Source organism: Panthera uncia, assembly GCF_023721935.1.
Source record: "Panthera uncia isolate 11264 chromosome C1 unlocalized genomic scaffold, Puncia_PCG_1.0 HiC_scaffold_4, whole genome shotgun sequence".
In the NCBI taxonomy this organism is placed as follows: domain Eukaryota; kingdom Metazoa; phylum Chordata; class Mammalia; order Carnivora; family Felidae; genus Panthera; species Panthera uncia.
In genome coordinates this window covers 25,763,815-25,781,019 of record NW_026057585.1, presented here as the reverse complement: position 1 = coordinate 25,781,019, position 17,205 = coordinate 25,763,815, and the positions used below count along the sequence as shown (strand labels likewise).

The following is a 17,205-nucleotide window of genomic DNA, read 5'->3' as shown; positions in this document are numbered from 1 at the left end:
CTCCCCACTCCCGCCCCCGGCCCGATCACTGGCAGTCGTGCTGGGCGGACCCCGGGACCGGTCCCCACCCCTGCTCCGCCCCCTCCGGGTAGGAAACTCCGAGGAGTGATTCACGCGTGATTCAACCGCGCCACCGAGCGCGGTGCTGCCCTTCGGTCCGGCGGCTCCAGGTGCTGCGGGGAACCGGGTCCCCCGGCCCCCAGCGCTCCCCGCCCGGTCCCCGGGGTCGCCGAGGCCGGCGACCCCGACGTCCGGCCTGAGTGGGCAGGTCTTGGGGCTGAAAGCGGGGGCGCTTTGGAAGCAGTTCTCGAGGTGGAGGGAAAGGATTCTTCTCTACCGTTTGGAGACCCAGTGCTGTCCCGGCCGGTGGGAGCGGCAGCACTGACGGGGTCTAACGGCAGGTAGGGGCTCCGGGCTCGGTATTTCCCCCGCGCTTCGCCCATGTGGGGCCGAGCCTCGGAATCTGCAGCCAGGTGGCCGCGTGACTCTGAGCAGAGCTCCCTCCCAGCCTTCGTCTTCTCCCCCGAAAGCAATCATACCTGGCCTTCCCACCTCACAGGGCCCTTAGCGTGGGTCGCGAATGCAGGTGTCTGCCCACTGGTCCGAAGGTCAGTTAGCGAGGCTCAGGCCAGCCCCGCTGGGGGTAGTAACTTGGGAAGAGCTACTTCAGGCCGGCAGTTTGCCCCTGGGAGAATTCCAGCATGACATCTGCAGCCCTGTGGTTCCCGAAAGGACTGCTCTCACACCGAAGAAGAAGACGTTCATGGGACTGAGTCCCACCCAAGTGTAGAGAAACCAAAAATGAAATAAAAAAATCAGACTTTTTTTTTTTTTGGCCACTAGTCCTCAGCATTGGTTTTTGGAACGTATTTCTGGCTTCCTCTTCTGGGCTTTCCTGTAATATTGTCAGGCGATAGGATGTTACCGTGTATTCTACTAAAGCGGCATTGTAGAAAGCCTTGTTAAAGTATTTGCCATCATTCCTTTATTATTACTCCTTAGTTGCCTCCAAGACAGACTGGAGAGGTGTTCGGGAGAAAGTAGATAGAGTCTCCCACTTTTTTCTAGGGAAGTCAGCCTTGCATTTGCATTTAGTGTATACTAAATACTGTATATTTCCATATAGCCCGGGAAACCGTAGCATACACTCATTTTAAAAGAAATAAAACCTCGCAAAAGTTTTGTTTTCTCCCTTTGCCTGAACTGAAATAGCACATCCAGTTCTTGTTCTTTTTTCCTAGAAGCTGAACGCTGCACTTGGTGGTTTCTTTTTGTGGTCTCTTCCAGCTCTATACCCCACAAAGTTTGTATTTGCAAAACGAGACCATGTGGGCCTCCTTTTTGTAGTCTCCCGCCTGAGTCATTTTCCCTAACAGATCTTTAGCCCAGCCTGGGATGTGATTCTTTGTACCGGAGTTGAAGGTACCTAGGAGAAAACGTTACACTTGCTTTCCGAGACTCAGGGAATCGTTGCTGTGTCTACAGAGTGATTGGCTCCACTCGGAGTCCCTGACTCTCCTGAAACATAAAGGGACTTAAGTGTGTCAAGGTCAGCAATTTGGCAAGAAAAGTATGTTTCACGTTAGATGGTGACACAGAAGAAATGCCTTAAAGGTTGATACATTAGATACTTATTTTGCAAACTCACCCAAATTATCAGACAGGGAAGAGAGGAATTTGTTGAGTTTCTGCGTAGGTTTTTGAGTAAATATAGAATTATATCCTTCAAGGTTTGAAAAATGCTAAAATTTTTTTACTACTTCCAAGAAAAAGAGGAAGCAGACTGGCTATAGTAAATAATATCTCTGTGATATTGCACTCAATCAGACTGTGGCCAGACGATTTCTAGATCTCTGATGCTTCGCACTGTTAAAAGAACATTCCTAAAATTTCACTGTTGATATTTATTGCACAGAAACCAAGTGATTGTTAAAAATTATTCCCTACCCATACACATTTTTTTCTTAACCCCCTTCGGTAAACCTGAGCTTAGCAGTTACCAAAGTTCCGTCCGGTTTGGTATATCTTGGAGACTCTGAGAAGTTGGAAAAATTCTTAAACTATAATGATAATCAGGCTGGCTGGACCACTCCCTTTATGGTTAAGTCGTAGAGTATCAGAAGGCTGGCGGGGACCTCACAAACATTCTTTTAGGGATGAGGGTCCTACAGACAGCCTCACCATGCAGCTCTGGTCTTCTGACCTCAGGAACTTTTCTTTCCACAACCAACTTTCCTCTGTTCCAGTGCATGGAAATAAGACTGGCTTATAAACCGTGACTTACTTGATTAATTTATTCATCCATAGGCACTCAACAATGCTCTCCAAGTAGGTATAGAAAATGCTTGCAGTTTGGGGAACTCACTGTTCTCCGGAGGAAATATCCTGATGGTTATTCCTTGAAGCGTGCATACATGGAGACTTGTGGAGCAGCTGCATCGCTTTTGCATAACCAGTGATGCACTGTGGTTGATGAGGAGCGTGAGGATGAGGGCCATGTTGCAGCCCTTCCTCTGTGCCCCCCCGAGAACTTCACTGACTTGATTTCATGGAGTACTTCACTTGATTTCAACTCTGTGTTTGTTGTCTTTCTTCCCCACTAGAGCTCCTTGGGGGTAGTCAGGACTGGATTTTTCTTCTTCACATCTCTCAACCCTTTGTGCAATTACCAGCACAGGGTAGGCTTTTATACATTTGAATCAATGAAAACGTTTTTTTGGAACCATGCATGCGGCCAAATATTTTCGCTGGCATTCAAGAGATGAGATTTACCACTGAAGTTTTTCTGTCTAATGGCTGGGCGGTGAGTGTTCCATAAAGCTCAGATTGGTAAGAAAATACGAATCCATCATGGGTTGCAAGGTGTCCCTTGACAGTAAGCTCTGGCTGTCTCACTAGTGACTAATGATTCTTGCTATAGCAAGAAAATCTAATCTGGAGGAGAGGTAGCCGAACAGCAGAAAACAAATGTGGAAGTTTGGAAATGGTTAGCAGTTTTCTAACAGCCTGGATTCTGGGGTGATTCAGAAGATTTTCAGTCATATGATGAGGCTGTTCTTGCATGGAAAGGCTTCACGACTTTTCGGAAGAAACTGCACAAAATGTATATCTCTCCAGGAAGGGGACAGGCTAAGCTTTATGATCGCAGGTGAGATTGAGAGTAATTTATGTAAAACTATTATATTCATATAGAATGGTAAAAAGAGCAATGGATCCTTTTTACCCCAAATTCAGGAAAAGGGCTAAGTCTGAGAAAAGGCCAGAGGGACTTAGGAGTGGGAGGGAACACAGAGTTCTGGAAAAAGAAAATATGACTTAGCAGAACTTAAAACAACATCTGGGAGGGTATAGTTAGTCATGGAAAAATTGGCAGTCATGATTGTGCATTTTATGAAAATAATTATGTACTAGTTCAAAAGTTAGCGTTTACACTGAAATTAAATAGTCGAAAGCCTGTACGATGAACTCTATTATCCTCGCCATGCAAAAATACTTCTATTAGCTGTCTAAAATCATTTACAGGAAGCTTTACCAAGTACGTTATCGCACAGCACCAATATTTTCAAAGCATAATTTTAGAGAAATAACTTCCAGTTCAAACCTTACACAGGATTAGTATTTTCAGCACAAAAATATCTTTATAAACCCAAGGCTTATCAAACAGCCTGTCAACCTCCATTTCATGAGCAGTAAATGTTATTTTTATTCTGCACGTACAATGTTGATAAACTAGATACATCCTAAACACAAGTCGTGGATATTGTTTTAGCAACAAAAAGTCATTTAAAATGAAAACCTTTAACGTATATTCTCATTAATATAGCACATATACTTTTAAAGTTTGTACATGGTATCATTTTATGTAAGCATCCCTTAATTCCCAATTTCTATAGCTCCTTATGCTTGACATATGCAGTAACTCGATGAACAGAAATCCATTCATTCAATAAATACTTGACTATCTTCCTGATGCTGGGTTCTCCCTAGACCTTGGATATACAGAATAAAACAAGGAGTCTCTTTCCAATTAAATATATGAGCACTCCTACTTACTGTCCTGGTTTTAATTGTTTGAATGACTTCCTGTCAGCATTTTGGATTGGATATAAAACAATCTTAATGTTATTTATTAATAAATTTTCTTCCATGCCAAAAAAATTTATAAGGTTAGGCATGTCATGGTCAATCCATCGAACAGGTGTCTTCAACTCAGAAAATTATCTGTAGCCTTAAAATCCATGTACTTTATCAGTTTGAAAGTATGGATGAACTTTCAAAATTTTGCACGTGGAAAAAAAGTCAATATCCCAATATACAGAGCCATGTCTATAAACAGACAAAAGATAGCTAAGTATGGGATTCCTCAGATGAAGAGTTAAAAAAAAAAATTGGTGAAATAACTAGTTTAAAAGTACTCGCATCTGGAGGCCTTGTTCTTTTTTAGATAATTTATTTGTTGACATTTTATAAAATAGCATAGTTTACAGATGCTGTAACATATTAGCTCGCAATCCATCCAGTCACTTGCCGCCTTTAATGGATGATACTCCATCCTGTTACAGCAATGCCTCTTTCACACAGAGCTTGCAAGCTGGAAAGTAATTGCTGAATAAGCAAAGTTTTCTGCACATTGGAAGCATGGTTATAGCATTCGGCTAGTTGTACTTGCCAACCTAAACCACTACCCTCTGCTACTGTATTGCAGCAACTCGAAGTTCTAAATCAGCTACACACCAACCACAAAATGACTCCTCTCCCCTGTCATAAGGACCATAACAGGACATAGACTATAGAGGGAGCTTGTGGTACCATGACAGGACTGGGTTTTCAGGATTTGGTAAACTTTATAGACAGCTGTTAAATTGACCAAATCAAAAGGATGGGCCTTAAACCTGGCCCTTATTTTTAAAAATAGGTTTTGTCTTACATCTCCTATCCTTTATGGATTTGTCAACCCAGATCTTCCCGTATACAGGCTAATAAATATGTACTGAAGGATTACTGTGTGTAAGGCAACGTACTAGGAACGTTATGAGTCCTTTTTTTTTTTTTCTGTTTATTTATTTTAGAGGGTGAAAGGGCGGGAGCAGGGGAGGAGCAGAGAGAGAGAGAGAGATCCAGAATCCAAAGCAAGCTCTAGGGTCTGAGCTGTCAGCACAGAGCCAGACGTGGGGCTTGAACCCATGAATGTGAGAACATGACCTGAGCTGAAGTCAGACGCTTAACCGACTGGGCCACCCAGGCACCCCATGAGTACTTTTTCTAGAATATCTTGCAAGCTAGTCAGAGAGCTGAAGCAAATGTGTAAGCTTCCACAGGAGAAGGCGGGGGGTAAGTGAAATGCGACACGTCGCCATGTCTCTCACTAGTAGATTGAGAGCTCTGTGCCAGCAGAGTCTGCTTTATCTTTACTGGCATCCCTAGTGCCTGGTGTAGTGCCTGGCACGTAGTGTGTCCTCCACACCCATAAAGCTTTGTTTAAAGATATAGGAGATATTTGGGACTTCGAGGAGACAGTTCACTGTTGTTGTTGTCTTTTTTTAAGTTTCTTTATTTATTTTGAGACAGAGAGAAAGGGTGAGGGAGGGACATGGAGAGGGAGAGAGAGAATCCCAAGCAGTCTCTGTGCTGTTTGCGTATAGAGGGGTTGAACTTGCAAACCATGAGATCGTGAAATGAGCCAAGATCAAAAGTCAAACGTTTAACCTGCTGAGCCCGCAGGTGTCCTGAGAGAATTCACTTTTCACTGGGATGATGAGAGAAGGTTCCCTGGAGGAAAGCATTATCTGAGCTGGATCCCAGGGGAATGGGTAAGGGGGGGATGGGTAAGGGGGGAAAGGGTGAGCCAAGGGCTGAGGCCTTTGTGAGCAGAGTGGGGGCCACACACACCGGGTCTGGAGATCCTGCAGGTGACAAGTGTTGCCAAAAGCTAGAACATTGGGTCATGGGCAGCTCTGGGGGCTCCACTAAGAAGTCTGGACTTGGTTCAGCAGACGTTACCTTAAGAGGCTTACTCTTCTGGTCGTGGAATGTCAGAAGAATTGAGTCAAGGGGCATAGCAGGAATCTAACCCCCTAACCCAAATGGTGGCTGAGAAATGGAAAGGAAGGACAGCTGTAGGAAACTGTATGAAGGAAGAAGCTGCAGGACTCAGTGACTGATTGTGGGTGCGGGCAGGAAGGAGAGAGAAGAGTAAGGTCTTGGGGCAGAGAAAAATGGCGGCACAGGTCAAGATGGAGCCTGGAGTGGAAGGTTGGCAGCTCAGAAGCTGTGAATTTACACATGTTGAAGGGGAGGGGCAGTGGACATCTAGGAAGAGTGCCCAGCACAAAGAGTTGGGAGCGGGGCACTAAGGCTTGCGAAGAGATTGAGGGTAGAGCTAGAAATTGGGAGACATTTGCCTAGAGGTTTGGTCAAAGATGTAAAAGTGGACAAGGTCTCCAAAGGAGGGTCTTTAGTGACAGTAAATCCCTTAGCAAGCACTAACAACCTGCTCAGCCTGGCTCAAATCAAAGGGGCATTTACAAGTTTATGAGTCTGGGAAGCTCATAGCCCAGTGGAAGGGTTACAGAACCAGGGCCTCTGAGACTGGGTTTCTCTCTTGCTCTTGCCTGCTCTTTCTCCCATTGAAGCTGGTCTCCATTTGTGTCTGCACATGGACTCTACGTGGTAGGGCCTGGTTACTGCCAACAGTGTAGAGCAACATTCTCTCAGCTCTATCACACCAGGGTCCAGCCATCATTCTGGGGAAGGACTTTGTCCCTATTTGGGGCATTTGTTCACTCCTTGGCCAGTCACCATTGCCAGAGGAATATTAGGCCTGGCCATGTGTCCACTCCTGGGGTCAGGGAGTGGGTCTCCTCTACTAGAAAGAACAGGTCAATAAAGTTAGCCATCAGACAGAAACAATCGCTACCAGTGGGTCTAGAACTGAGGCTGGGACATGACTGGAGGAGGAAGATGACCTAGGGAAGAAAGTAGAAGAGAGTCCGGAGAGATGGGGGAGGACAGATGGGACCCCAACACTGAAGGAGAAGAGTTTTAATAAGAAAGAAGGGGCCAGGGCACCTGGGTGGCTCAGTTGGTTAAGCATCTGACTCTTGATTTTGGCTCAAGTCATGATCTCACAGTTTGTGAGTTTGAGCCCCCCTCCAGCACTGTGATGACAATGCAGAGCCTTCTTGGGATTCTCTCTCTCTCTCCGTCTCTCTCTGCCCCTCTCTCAAATAAATGCGCGCTCTCTCTCTCTTTCTCTCTCTCTCTCAAAATAAATAAACTTATAAAAATTTTTTTTAATTAAAAAAAAAAAGGAAGGGACCATGGAAGCTAACAGTGAGCAGAAAACCAGTTATGTATGTAATTTTAATGGGTACTAAAAAACAACCCCAACTCCTAAAATTAACTTGGCTACCCATCTTGTCAAGTTTCTTATTTCTTTGGGTTAAAACTAGAAAGATCTACACGGCTGAATAGGGGAGAGACACATTAGGTTTTCTTAGTCATTCAGATCAATTCAATAAACTTTTATTAACCCCTTTCCCCTATGTGGTAGGCGTGATGTCAGGTGCTGGGGACACAAAAAGAAAGATGTATTCTTGCTCTGAAGATTCTGAGATGAAGGACAACCTGAAACTTACAATAAAGCACAGGAAGTGCTATGTTCCTTAATCCCATGAATGTTTATGGAGCAGCTACTATGGACTTGACTAGTGCTGGGTACTTGGGGGAGGTCCCGTCTTCTGCCTGGTCAGTGGCCAGAATCCCGATCTCACCCTCCTACCACAGTTAATGCCCTGTACTGAAGTTAGTTGTGAGGTCATTCTCTTCTGCTCTGGTCTAAGCATCATGCAGGCAGGAACGTGTCTGCCTTGTTCCTGCACTGAAGGCCAGTAGCTTAGATGCTAGTATCACATATTTGCCAAATGAGAGAATAATACATAGCCCTGACGTGATGTCATTTTCGAGAATCCAGGAAACATGCAAAATAACTTTGTTCTCTCTACATTTTCTTTCTTCTTAGCTGATATCATGCCGCCAGTGGAAAAGCGAATGGTCATTTGGAAGCATTCAGCAGCCCTCAGTAGCTGTCCATTTCTATTATTTGTGGCGAGTAAAAATCACCAGAAAATACTATTCTAGCATTCTCTAGGTATTAGCTTATTTAATCCTCACAACAACCCTGTGAGATGTAGGTAGAATTTTATACACGTGAGTTAACCCAAAGCCCAGAGAGGTTAAGTAACTCACTCAGGGTTACCCAGCTGGCAGGTGGCGAGAGCTGGGATTTGACCGTAGGCAGTTAGCTCCGGGGTGCACCTCCGCACCCACTATACCAGACCACCTCTCCACAGGGGCAGCATTAAGGTGCGCACCTTCCCTGCTGCACATCCCTTTTCCTTTTTCCCAGTGTTTCCTGCCCTTGTGCAGCTGGCCCTCTCTGAGGTTCCTGGCTTTGAAATACGGGGAATTTCCAATAGAAAACCATGGCAAAACCAGGCCTTAGTTGAGAATAAAGGGCTCCTTCTTTTGCTTTGTTTCCACCTCATTTAGTCCTTAATATTTTTTGACATCCAGATTTTTTTTTTCTCTCCGGAGTGGGGAAAAAAAAGGAGACCCTGGCCTGAAGATGTCTTTTCCCCCCGCTGACAACATGAAACAAAAGCTCTTCCCTGTTTCTGTTTTTCATTAAGAAATAGGGGTCATGATGATAATTAACAAACCAGAGTTTAGGTTAGGAAGGCCCTTCTGACGTACTTCTTGCTTATGCCATAACTGAGCTGATGAGCTAGTTGAATCTAGAATCACCTCCACCCATCGATCCACCTTCCACATGCCTTTTCTAACATGTGAATTCTCGCCCTATTTGATACACATGTTCAGGCTTGAGATGGAACTTGTCGTAGAATCACTTATATTTCTACTGGTCTATGTGTACGCTGATTTCTCCTTATTCGAGAGCCCAGAGGGGATGCTCAGGCAGGTAAGCTCCCTCCCTTGGGATGCAGAAGCCATCTCCACCTCTGTGGCCCCTCACTTGCCCACACCTTCTGCCTCCTGCTAACCCCTGAGCTTGCCTCTGGAAACAAGCCAAGTGGCCCCAGTGCCGGGGTGACAGAGGCCTTTCTTAGCTGAACAGCTACGATCTTTTTGCCTTTCCTATGTGGTCATTTCCACGTCACCTTTAAAGCATCTTAGAAAAATGTTGATGGTATCTGAGATGGTATCTTCTCCCCCCTCCCACTGGAAACATTTTTATCATTTGGCAGTCAGGTTCCAATAATCATTAAGGGCATCCACGAGGCAACACCCCCTGGGGGCAGCAGGAGCTGAGTGAGACAGCGTGTGCGATGTTAGGGGGCTACGGGGAAAGATAGGGAGAAATCTGTGTTTGTAATAGGGAGGAGTTTGGGTCTGACTCTCTGACATGAACCACAGGTTCCCACCAGCTGCCTCCGAATACTCCAAGAGGTACTTCGGGGTATGTGAACACTTAGTCCCCATACCCGAGGAAGTCACTTTGCCTCTTTTTATGTGGGGCAGAAAGGTTGTGTTGTAACAGGGGATATTACTCTGATGCTATCAGGCAGTACTCACAGACTCTGATTCCCGGTAGCTGTTTAGCCCAGTGGGGCAAGGATGGTCACCGCACTCACGCCGTGATGGGTACCAAGAACATCAGGTGTGTGAGAGATGCCATTCCGTGGGTCTTTCACAGAGAGTTCCACCCACCCTGAGTTACCCAAGAGAGCTGCTCCCTACAGCACAACCTCGGCTCTCGCTGCCACGCTATTTCCTGATAGTATCTGGTGCCTCTCCAGATAGCCTCCACTTCTCTCTGCCTCTGCTTTGATCTCTAACCTCGGTAAACTGGATCTGACATCGGCTCCATAAAAATCTGGTCCTGGACCTCTGACCAGGAACTTTGTGTCGCTAAAGAAGTGTGCATGCAGGCTCCTTGCTTCCTTCTGTGCCTGTGACCTGTTGGGCAGGGCACTAATTCTTTAAGTCAGCATTTCAAAGAGAAGATTAAGAACAAGTTAAGCCTTTAGTTCAAAAAGTTCAGTTAATCCTAGAGCAAAGCACACTGGGTTTTGAGGCCATGTGAAATAGCCAAGCCTTAAAGTCAACAGTGGTCATGGAAAAGTCACACACAGTCCTTCCACTAAGAGGGAGAAATTTATATGGTGAGTGTGTGTGTATGCGCGTGCATGTGTGTGCACAAGCTGTTTGATTTCTCAGGGTTTTCCTTTTCCTATCTGTAAAATGGGCACAATGAATCAGTGGTCCAGATGTCCTATCCTCTGTTTTGCTATCTTAGAGACGGATGTGTGGACCAGAGCTTTTCTTCCTGGCTGCTACATGCTTGTTGTATCAAATAGTTACTATTTCCAATTTTTTAAAAAAGTTTTAAATTGACATTTGTCTTCTTCTAAGGATTATATAGTTTATAGTTTCTGTGAACATACCTCCTAAACTGACTTGGTTCAAAGCATCCAGTGGTTCCAGACAAACTGGTTGTGCGAGCTGGAGACCAAACTGGAATTCACTCAGATATTAGGGGCCATTTACTTGTGAGTCTGCTTATTTTATCTCGGCATTGGCACATGCAGTATTATGGTTATCACGGTCTCAGCAATACCCATGATTTACTGAGGTCCAGACATGCAGTGGTGCACAATGGGTGCACAGCTCTCGGCGCAGATAAACCTAACCAGGTACACCAGTAGGACACATCACTCAGAGGGGGGAGGCTTGCTGGCAGCTGATTGCATGACAAGGTCTGCACCTGTTCCTTAGTGCCCATCTCTTTCCAAGGTCAGCGGGAGGTGCTGTTCCGGGAGGAAGAGAACTTGAGAGGGAACGGCTCAGAAGGTGAAGCACAGAGCATTTTCTGCGACTCTCCTACGTGCCTGTAAGACTCTTCTGCGAAAACTCACTGGGTTCTCCCTTCACCTAAAACCTCCTGAAACCTCCATTCTTCAAAGTCTTCTTCATCAAGAAGGGATGTTCACAGAAACTATAATCCTTAGAAGAAGGTAAGTGCCAATTTAAAACGTTTTTTCACAATTGGAAAAGGTAAAAGCATGTAGTAGCCATCGAAAAATGCTCTGGTCCACACGTCCGTCTCTAAGATAGCAAAACAGAGAATAGGACATCTGGACCACTGATTCATTGTGCCCATTTTACAGATAGGAAAAGGAAAACCCTGAGAAATCAAACGGCTTGTGTGCGTGCACGGGCATGCACACACACACACACACACACATACACACACACACCATATAAATTTCTCTCTCTTAGTGGAAGGAGTATGTGCGACTTTTCCATGACCACTTTTGATTTTAAGACTTGGCTATTTCACCTGGCCTCAAAACCCTGGACAAGCTGGTGGTCTCTCCCCAATACCCACCTCTGAACACTCCCCTCTTTGCGAAGCACCATCTAAATGAGAAGGTTTTCATTTGCCCGAACACTTCATAAATAAGTAATTGTTTGGCTCATATTGATGAACTTTTGCATCTAGATCATCAAGATTTAGTCACAATAACCATGTACTGGGATGATCTAATTTACGTCTGATGAAAATCCTGGAGAGCAGGTGCTGTAATTTCCCCTGTGAGAAAACTGAAGCATAGCAAGGCTAAAGTAACCTGGTCAAGATCACACACTGGGACGAGGCCGAGCTCACTCTCAAACCAGGTTGTGCAGCTCCAGAGCATGTACAGTTGAGCACGACCCAGCCTGCTAGCACCTCATCCTGGGCACTCACTCTGCGCCCGCTCAGGGCCAGGTGCTGCGGGGAACCGGGGAGAGCAAGATGTTCCCCCTGCCCTCACGGGGGCCCAGGGAGGTGAAGGCAGCTGTGTGTGCTATAACATGGGAGATGCCGTGCTAAGTCCGTGACCCAGGAAGGACAAAAAGTGCTGCAGCGGCCTGAGAAAGGAGTCCTGAGTTCTCCCCGGGGAACTATTTTATCTTTTCAGTCTCACCTGGCTAACTTGAATTTTTTGTGTATTAAAAGGATGATTCAAACTTTGTAAACTGGGAGAAAGTACCTATACAACAAAACAAAACAAAATAGAAAAAAAAAAAAAAGACTTTATGGCTTTAAATAAAACCCCTTGTTTGCCTCCCCTGGTGAGTGGCAGGTAGTCTGGGACGCCCTTCTGTTTATTCTGTTTGCCTTTTTCTTGTATTGTCTGTTCTGCCCAACGGTGAAATTCAGCTTCCTTCAGCAGCTAACTTCATTGCCTTGCAAGGCATTAACCTTGATAGAAAATTTTCTAATTAACGCCGAGGAGGAAGGGCAGGCTCTGAAGCCTTTCCTGCCCTCCCATACCTGTTCAACGACTCCGGCAGCTTTCTTCGGCAAGCCAGAGAAGCAAACAAACGGAAAATCCAGCCCGTCGTCAAGTTTATCCCAAAACGGTTGTTGGATTAATGTATGAGGTGGACTTGACTGCTCCAGCCAGTGATGGTAGTGACACTGTTTTGAGCTTATAGACAAAGCCTAAACCTTCAGCGATGTCTCCAGGTGTTGAAAGTAACAAAACCCCTTAGGGAAGTGTCATGATTAAAATACCACTTAGGAATGGGCCTGAGCGGACATTTTTTTCCTTGACAAATTCACTGAGAATGAGGCAGCAGGAAGCCATGGGTGGGGAGGGGGTGAGCAGATCTACCCTGGGTCAGAACAGAGGAGAGGTGCTTCCTGGGCAATCGGGCTGAGCTCCAGGCTGCAAGTCTGGGTGAGGGTGAAGGGTAAGGAAGTCCCCCACCCTAAGCAGGCTTCCAGCAGCCCTTATTCTTTCTGGAAAACATAAACAGATTGAGGGCTCTGTACAAATTGCTACATGATACCCAACATCCTGTGTCTGAGTAAATGGACATGGCTAGCTCAGGCCTTGATTGTGCTTCAAAATTTAACCTCTCAGGGTGCCTGGGTAGCTCAGTCAGTTAAGCGTCCAGCACCCAACTTCGGCTCAGGTCATGATCTTACAGCTCCCGCGTTTGAGCCCGGAGTCCGTTTCTGTGCTGCACATTCAGAGTCTGGAGCCTGCTTTGGCTTCTGTGTCTCGCTCTCTCTCTCTGCCCCTCTCCTGCTTGTGCTCTGTCTCTCAAAAATAAGTTAACATTAAAAAAAATTAAAATAAAATTTAACTTCTCAAGGCAAACAGATATGTAGGGAAGCAGAGATTCTATACCAAGGATGTTCGGGTTTGGGCATGACTTATTCTCTCTTAGGAAACAGAAACATATCTTCACTTTGAAGGTAACAACAGTACTGTCCCAGGACAGCATAATACCAGGAGAAACAAATATCTTAAATAACAAATAGACTCTTCATTTCCCCTTATCGGTCCAGAGGAACACATTAAAAAAAAAAAAAAAAAAAAAAAGATTTGCAATGTAAGAAGTCTTGTCCAGACGTATTTTCCCCCTAAATATTAATAAATCAAAAAGTAAATTATGGTACTAGACTATTTAAATTAGGTATATTTTTGCAAGGCATTAATATAAAAGGAAGAAATTAGAGTCAGATATACTGGGCTCTACTCCCTTCTTTCTTCCAGAAGGAAAGAAGGACTGTGAGGCCTCCCCAGCCCCACGGGACCATTCGAACTTCTTCAGGCCTCAGCAGAGCAGTGCAGGGTCCCGTCTTGTGTCTGTCTGGTGGCTCCAGGGAATTTCCTCAGCTGCTTTCCTGCCTGAACTTCTTTCCTTTTTTTACTCATTTAAAAAAAATTAAGACTTTATTTTTTTTTAAGAGCAGTTTTAGGTTGACAGCAAAATTGAGCAGAAAGTACAGAGATTTCCCATATGCCCCGAGGCCCCCACACATGCACAGCCTCCCCCATTGCGAACATCCCCACCAGAGTGGTACATTTCTTACAACAGGTGAACCCACACTGACACATCGTTATCACCCAAAGTCCGCAGTGCACATTACGGTCCACTCATGCTGGTGTGCATTCTATAGGTTTGGATAACTGTGTAATGGCCTGAATCCATTATTATGGTGTCATACAGAGTATTTCACTGCCTTCAAAACCCTCTGTGTTCTACTCACAAAAATAGGGAATGTTTCATGCATTCGTGTGCCATTCTTGCAGGGGGGCCAAGCTAATCTTCTCTGTATGGTTATAGCTTTAGGACATGGGCGGCCGAAGAGGGCACTGAGCTTCTTATGAGGCAAAACCAAAAAGACTCTCCCTTGTTGAAAATCAGCCCTCAGTGCCTGGAGGGCTGCAGAGTTGGCTCAGGTCAGCTTTGTGTTGCCCTGACCGGTATTGCCACCCCTTTGCCCTGGTGGGGAAACCAATCTCCATCCTCTACGTGAATCTGTGGAGGACTCAGGTCCCTGGAAGCAATTTCTGGGTTTGGAATTGCATGGATTCACCAGTCTTCCTATGCTGAGGGCAGGTTCATTGCTTTTCTAATAAAATGTTCATAGCTCTGGTTCCAGGCAGAGAATTGGCACACAGTAAGTGTTTGTTGAGTTCAACTGAATAAACTAGAATTCAGGGGAGAAATATCATTGTTCTTTATAGTAATATCTCTATTAATGAAGCAGGTGTGTCCCTAGTGCATGTGTAATTGCCATTAATGTGTCCGGCAGAGCCAGGAATAGCAGAGGAAGTGGGAGTTTCGGTTTCTCTCTGACCACATCCTTCCAGGACATTCCCCCTTCCCTCTCCTCCAGATAGAGTGAATGGTATTGCTCTGGCTCATGTGAAGGGTTGAGGGGTTTCTATTCATCTGCAGTGCTTAGAGTAGTGCCTGGCACACTGCAAGTGTTCAGTGATTTTCTGTGGAATCAACGAATAAACCATGGTTCCGCACCCCAGCAATGGGAGGGCCTTGGGAAGCTGCAGCCTGGGCAGTGCTTTTGCAGTTTTGGAATTAGACCCATGAGAGTCCAGACACACAGCTATCCACCCTCTGCCAGAGCTGGGGCTGATTCTATCCTGTTTGGCTCCTTAGCTGCTGCTTTCAATCTCCATTCTTCTAGACGAGCTTTATTAGAATGAGTTGTATCTACAGGAAGCGAGTTCTGTTTACCTTCTGAATCTTCTACTTTGCAATCCAACCATGCATTATGATTCTTTAATACTCCCTTGGAGTTCATGCTTCCTGGATTTCAGCCCAGTCTCATGGCCATCTTCTTCACTTTCCTAAAAGTGCTTTAATATATTTGATAAAATATATATGATATTTGTTGTCACGGATGAGCAGGAAAAAGTCCTTTGTGCCACCTAATCCTCTTTAATCAGTGGCCTACAGCAATACTTTCAAGCTCTCCTTTCCCCACCCCATCCCACCCACCACCATATTTGTAGCCTATTCACCGCCCCATTGTTGATTTCTGAATAGTGTATTTCCCATTAGATTAGAGATTGGTCCTTCTCTGTCCAGCCCTGTATGGTAGGGGAGTACATTTCCCAGGCTCCCATTTAGCTTCTTAGCATAGTCATTGGGAAGAAGTGGTAGGAGACTGATGGGCGACAGGAAGGGAGAAGCCAGGGTATCTCTCTCCATCTCTAGCCCCCACTTTGGTCAGCACGCCCCCTGTCAGCTGCACCTCCTCCGTGGACCCAGCATGGCAGTTCTATCCCTGGGATCTGGTAGCACTACCTATTGTGCCTCCATCCCTAGGGATAGTGGCAGATGTTTGCTCGTGTTCTTCTTGAGATTGCTTCCCTGTGTCCTCTTTGGTTTCTTAGCTCTTCCATGATCTCTGTAACCAATTCCATGTATTAAAAAAAAAAATGTTTATTTACTTTTGAGACCGAGAGAGAGAGAGAGGGAGAGAGAGAGAGAGGACCATGTGGGTGGGGGGAAGGGCAGAGAGAGGGGGAGACAGAGGATCCAAAGTGGGATCTGTGGTGACAGCAGAGAGTGTGACACGGGGCTCAAACTCATGAACCGTGAGATCCTGACCTGAGCCGAAGTCGGACGCTTAACCGACTGAGCCACCCAGGTGCCCCATGTAACCAATTCCCTGTATTAAATCCAGTCTGGTTTGAGACACCTAGAGTGGTGTCTGGTTTTTGACTAGACTCTAATAGATACAGCATGCAAATAAATACTACTGCTGACTTCATGTGAACTCCTCACTTTTCTTCTGACTCCTCTGTGGACTGAAGCACTTACCTCACAAGGTGTTGTCATAATAAGTTGTTTGTGGAAGATCTCTGAGATCCTGGAGTGGCTGGTAAATTATAAGCAAGTGCAATATGTCATTAATTAGCTTTCATCCAAATACTCTGTGCATGCTAAAGAAGGCTTAATTTCTATTCTTTTTGGAGGGACTATTTGAAAAGTCCCTGGTTGAAGAGGCTGCAGCACTCCCTTGACAGTGCTTTGGCTTGGCTTCTAAGCCTGGAGGCAGTTGTGGTACCTGACTTGTCACTCACTCAGTGCTGGGTCACCTTGCACCTGTCCCAAAGCCATTCAATCCTCTCAACTTTGGGTTCCAGTGGGCACCCAAACCTATATTTAGGGTAGCTGTCCCCAGGGACCCGGCAAATGACTCAGGGCTGCAGGTTTGGGTGGAGCATGGCTTTGAGGGCTGGATACACCTGGATTTGAATCCCAGCTTTGCATCTCCTGAGATGTGTAAGTTTGGAAAAATTACTTCACTTCTTTAAACCTCAATTTTTTGTTTAATGTCAAAGGAAGAGAAGAAAGTTTCACATCAGGCTTTACATTAGATGGTTGCCTCAAAGAAAAAGATCTACCTTAAGGCCCCAACCAGAGTTTACAAATATTAAGACTTGGCTACTGAGAGTTGGATCTTCTCCTTTCCCATCAACACAGTATGTAAAGTAATACATGTTCTGTATGGTCTGTGGAGAATCCCAAACCCGCCCCTGTCCAAATCCAGATAGGCTCGGAAGTAACCTAGAACCTAAGACTTTTTATTTTTATTTTTTTATATTAAAATGTTTATTTACTTATTTTTGAGAGACAGAGAGTGCATGCAAGCAAGGGAGGGGCCGAGAGAAAGGGAGACAGAGAACCCCAAGCAGGCTCTGTCAGCACAGAGCCTGATGTGGGGTTTGAACTCATGAACTGTGAGATCATGACCTGAGCCAAAATCAAGAGTCAGAGGCTTAACTGACTGAGCCACCCAGGTGCCCCAAACCTAAGACTTTTTAAAGAATACAATAATTATGTTTCTGATAAAACATCAGCCTCCTT

At 45.4% G+C, this 17,205-nt stretch overlaps 1 long non-coding RNA gene and 1 other non-coding gene across 3 annotated transcripts in view; one reads left to right on the top strand and one right to left on the bottom strand.

The window, feature by feature from the left end:
- Positions 1 to 62: 62 nt before the first annotated feature.
- Positions 63 to 17,205, top strand: part of LOC125912387 (uncharacterized) — a 74,329-nt gene continuing 57,186 nt past the window's right edge. For both annotated transcript variants that reach the window (XR_007454698.1, XR_007454699.1), the window contains exons 1-2: positions 63 to 401; positions 10,816 to 11,036. This is a non-coding gene — a long non-coding RNA (uncharacterized LOC125912387). The remainder of the gene's footprint in view (positions 402 to 10,815; positions 11,037 to 17,205) is intronic.
- On the bottom strand, positions 14,072 to 14,178 carry LOC125913797 (U6 spliceosomal RNA). The gene has a single exon (XR_007455094.1). It is a non-coding gene; the product is annotated as a U6 spliceosomal RNA (small nuclear RNA).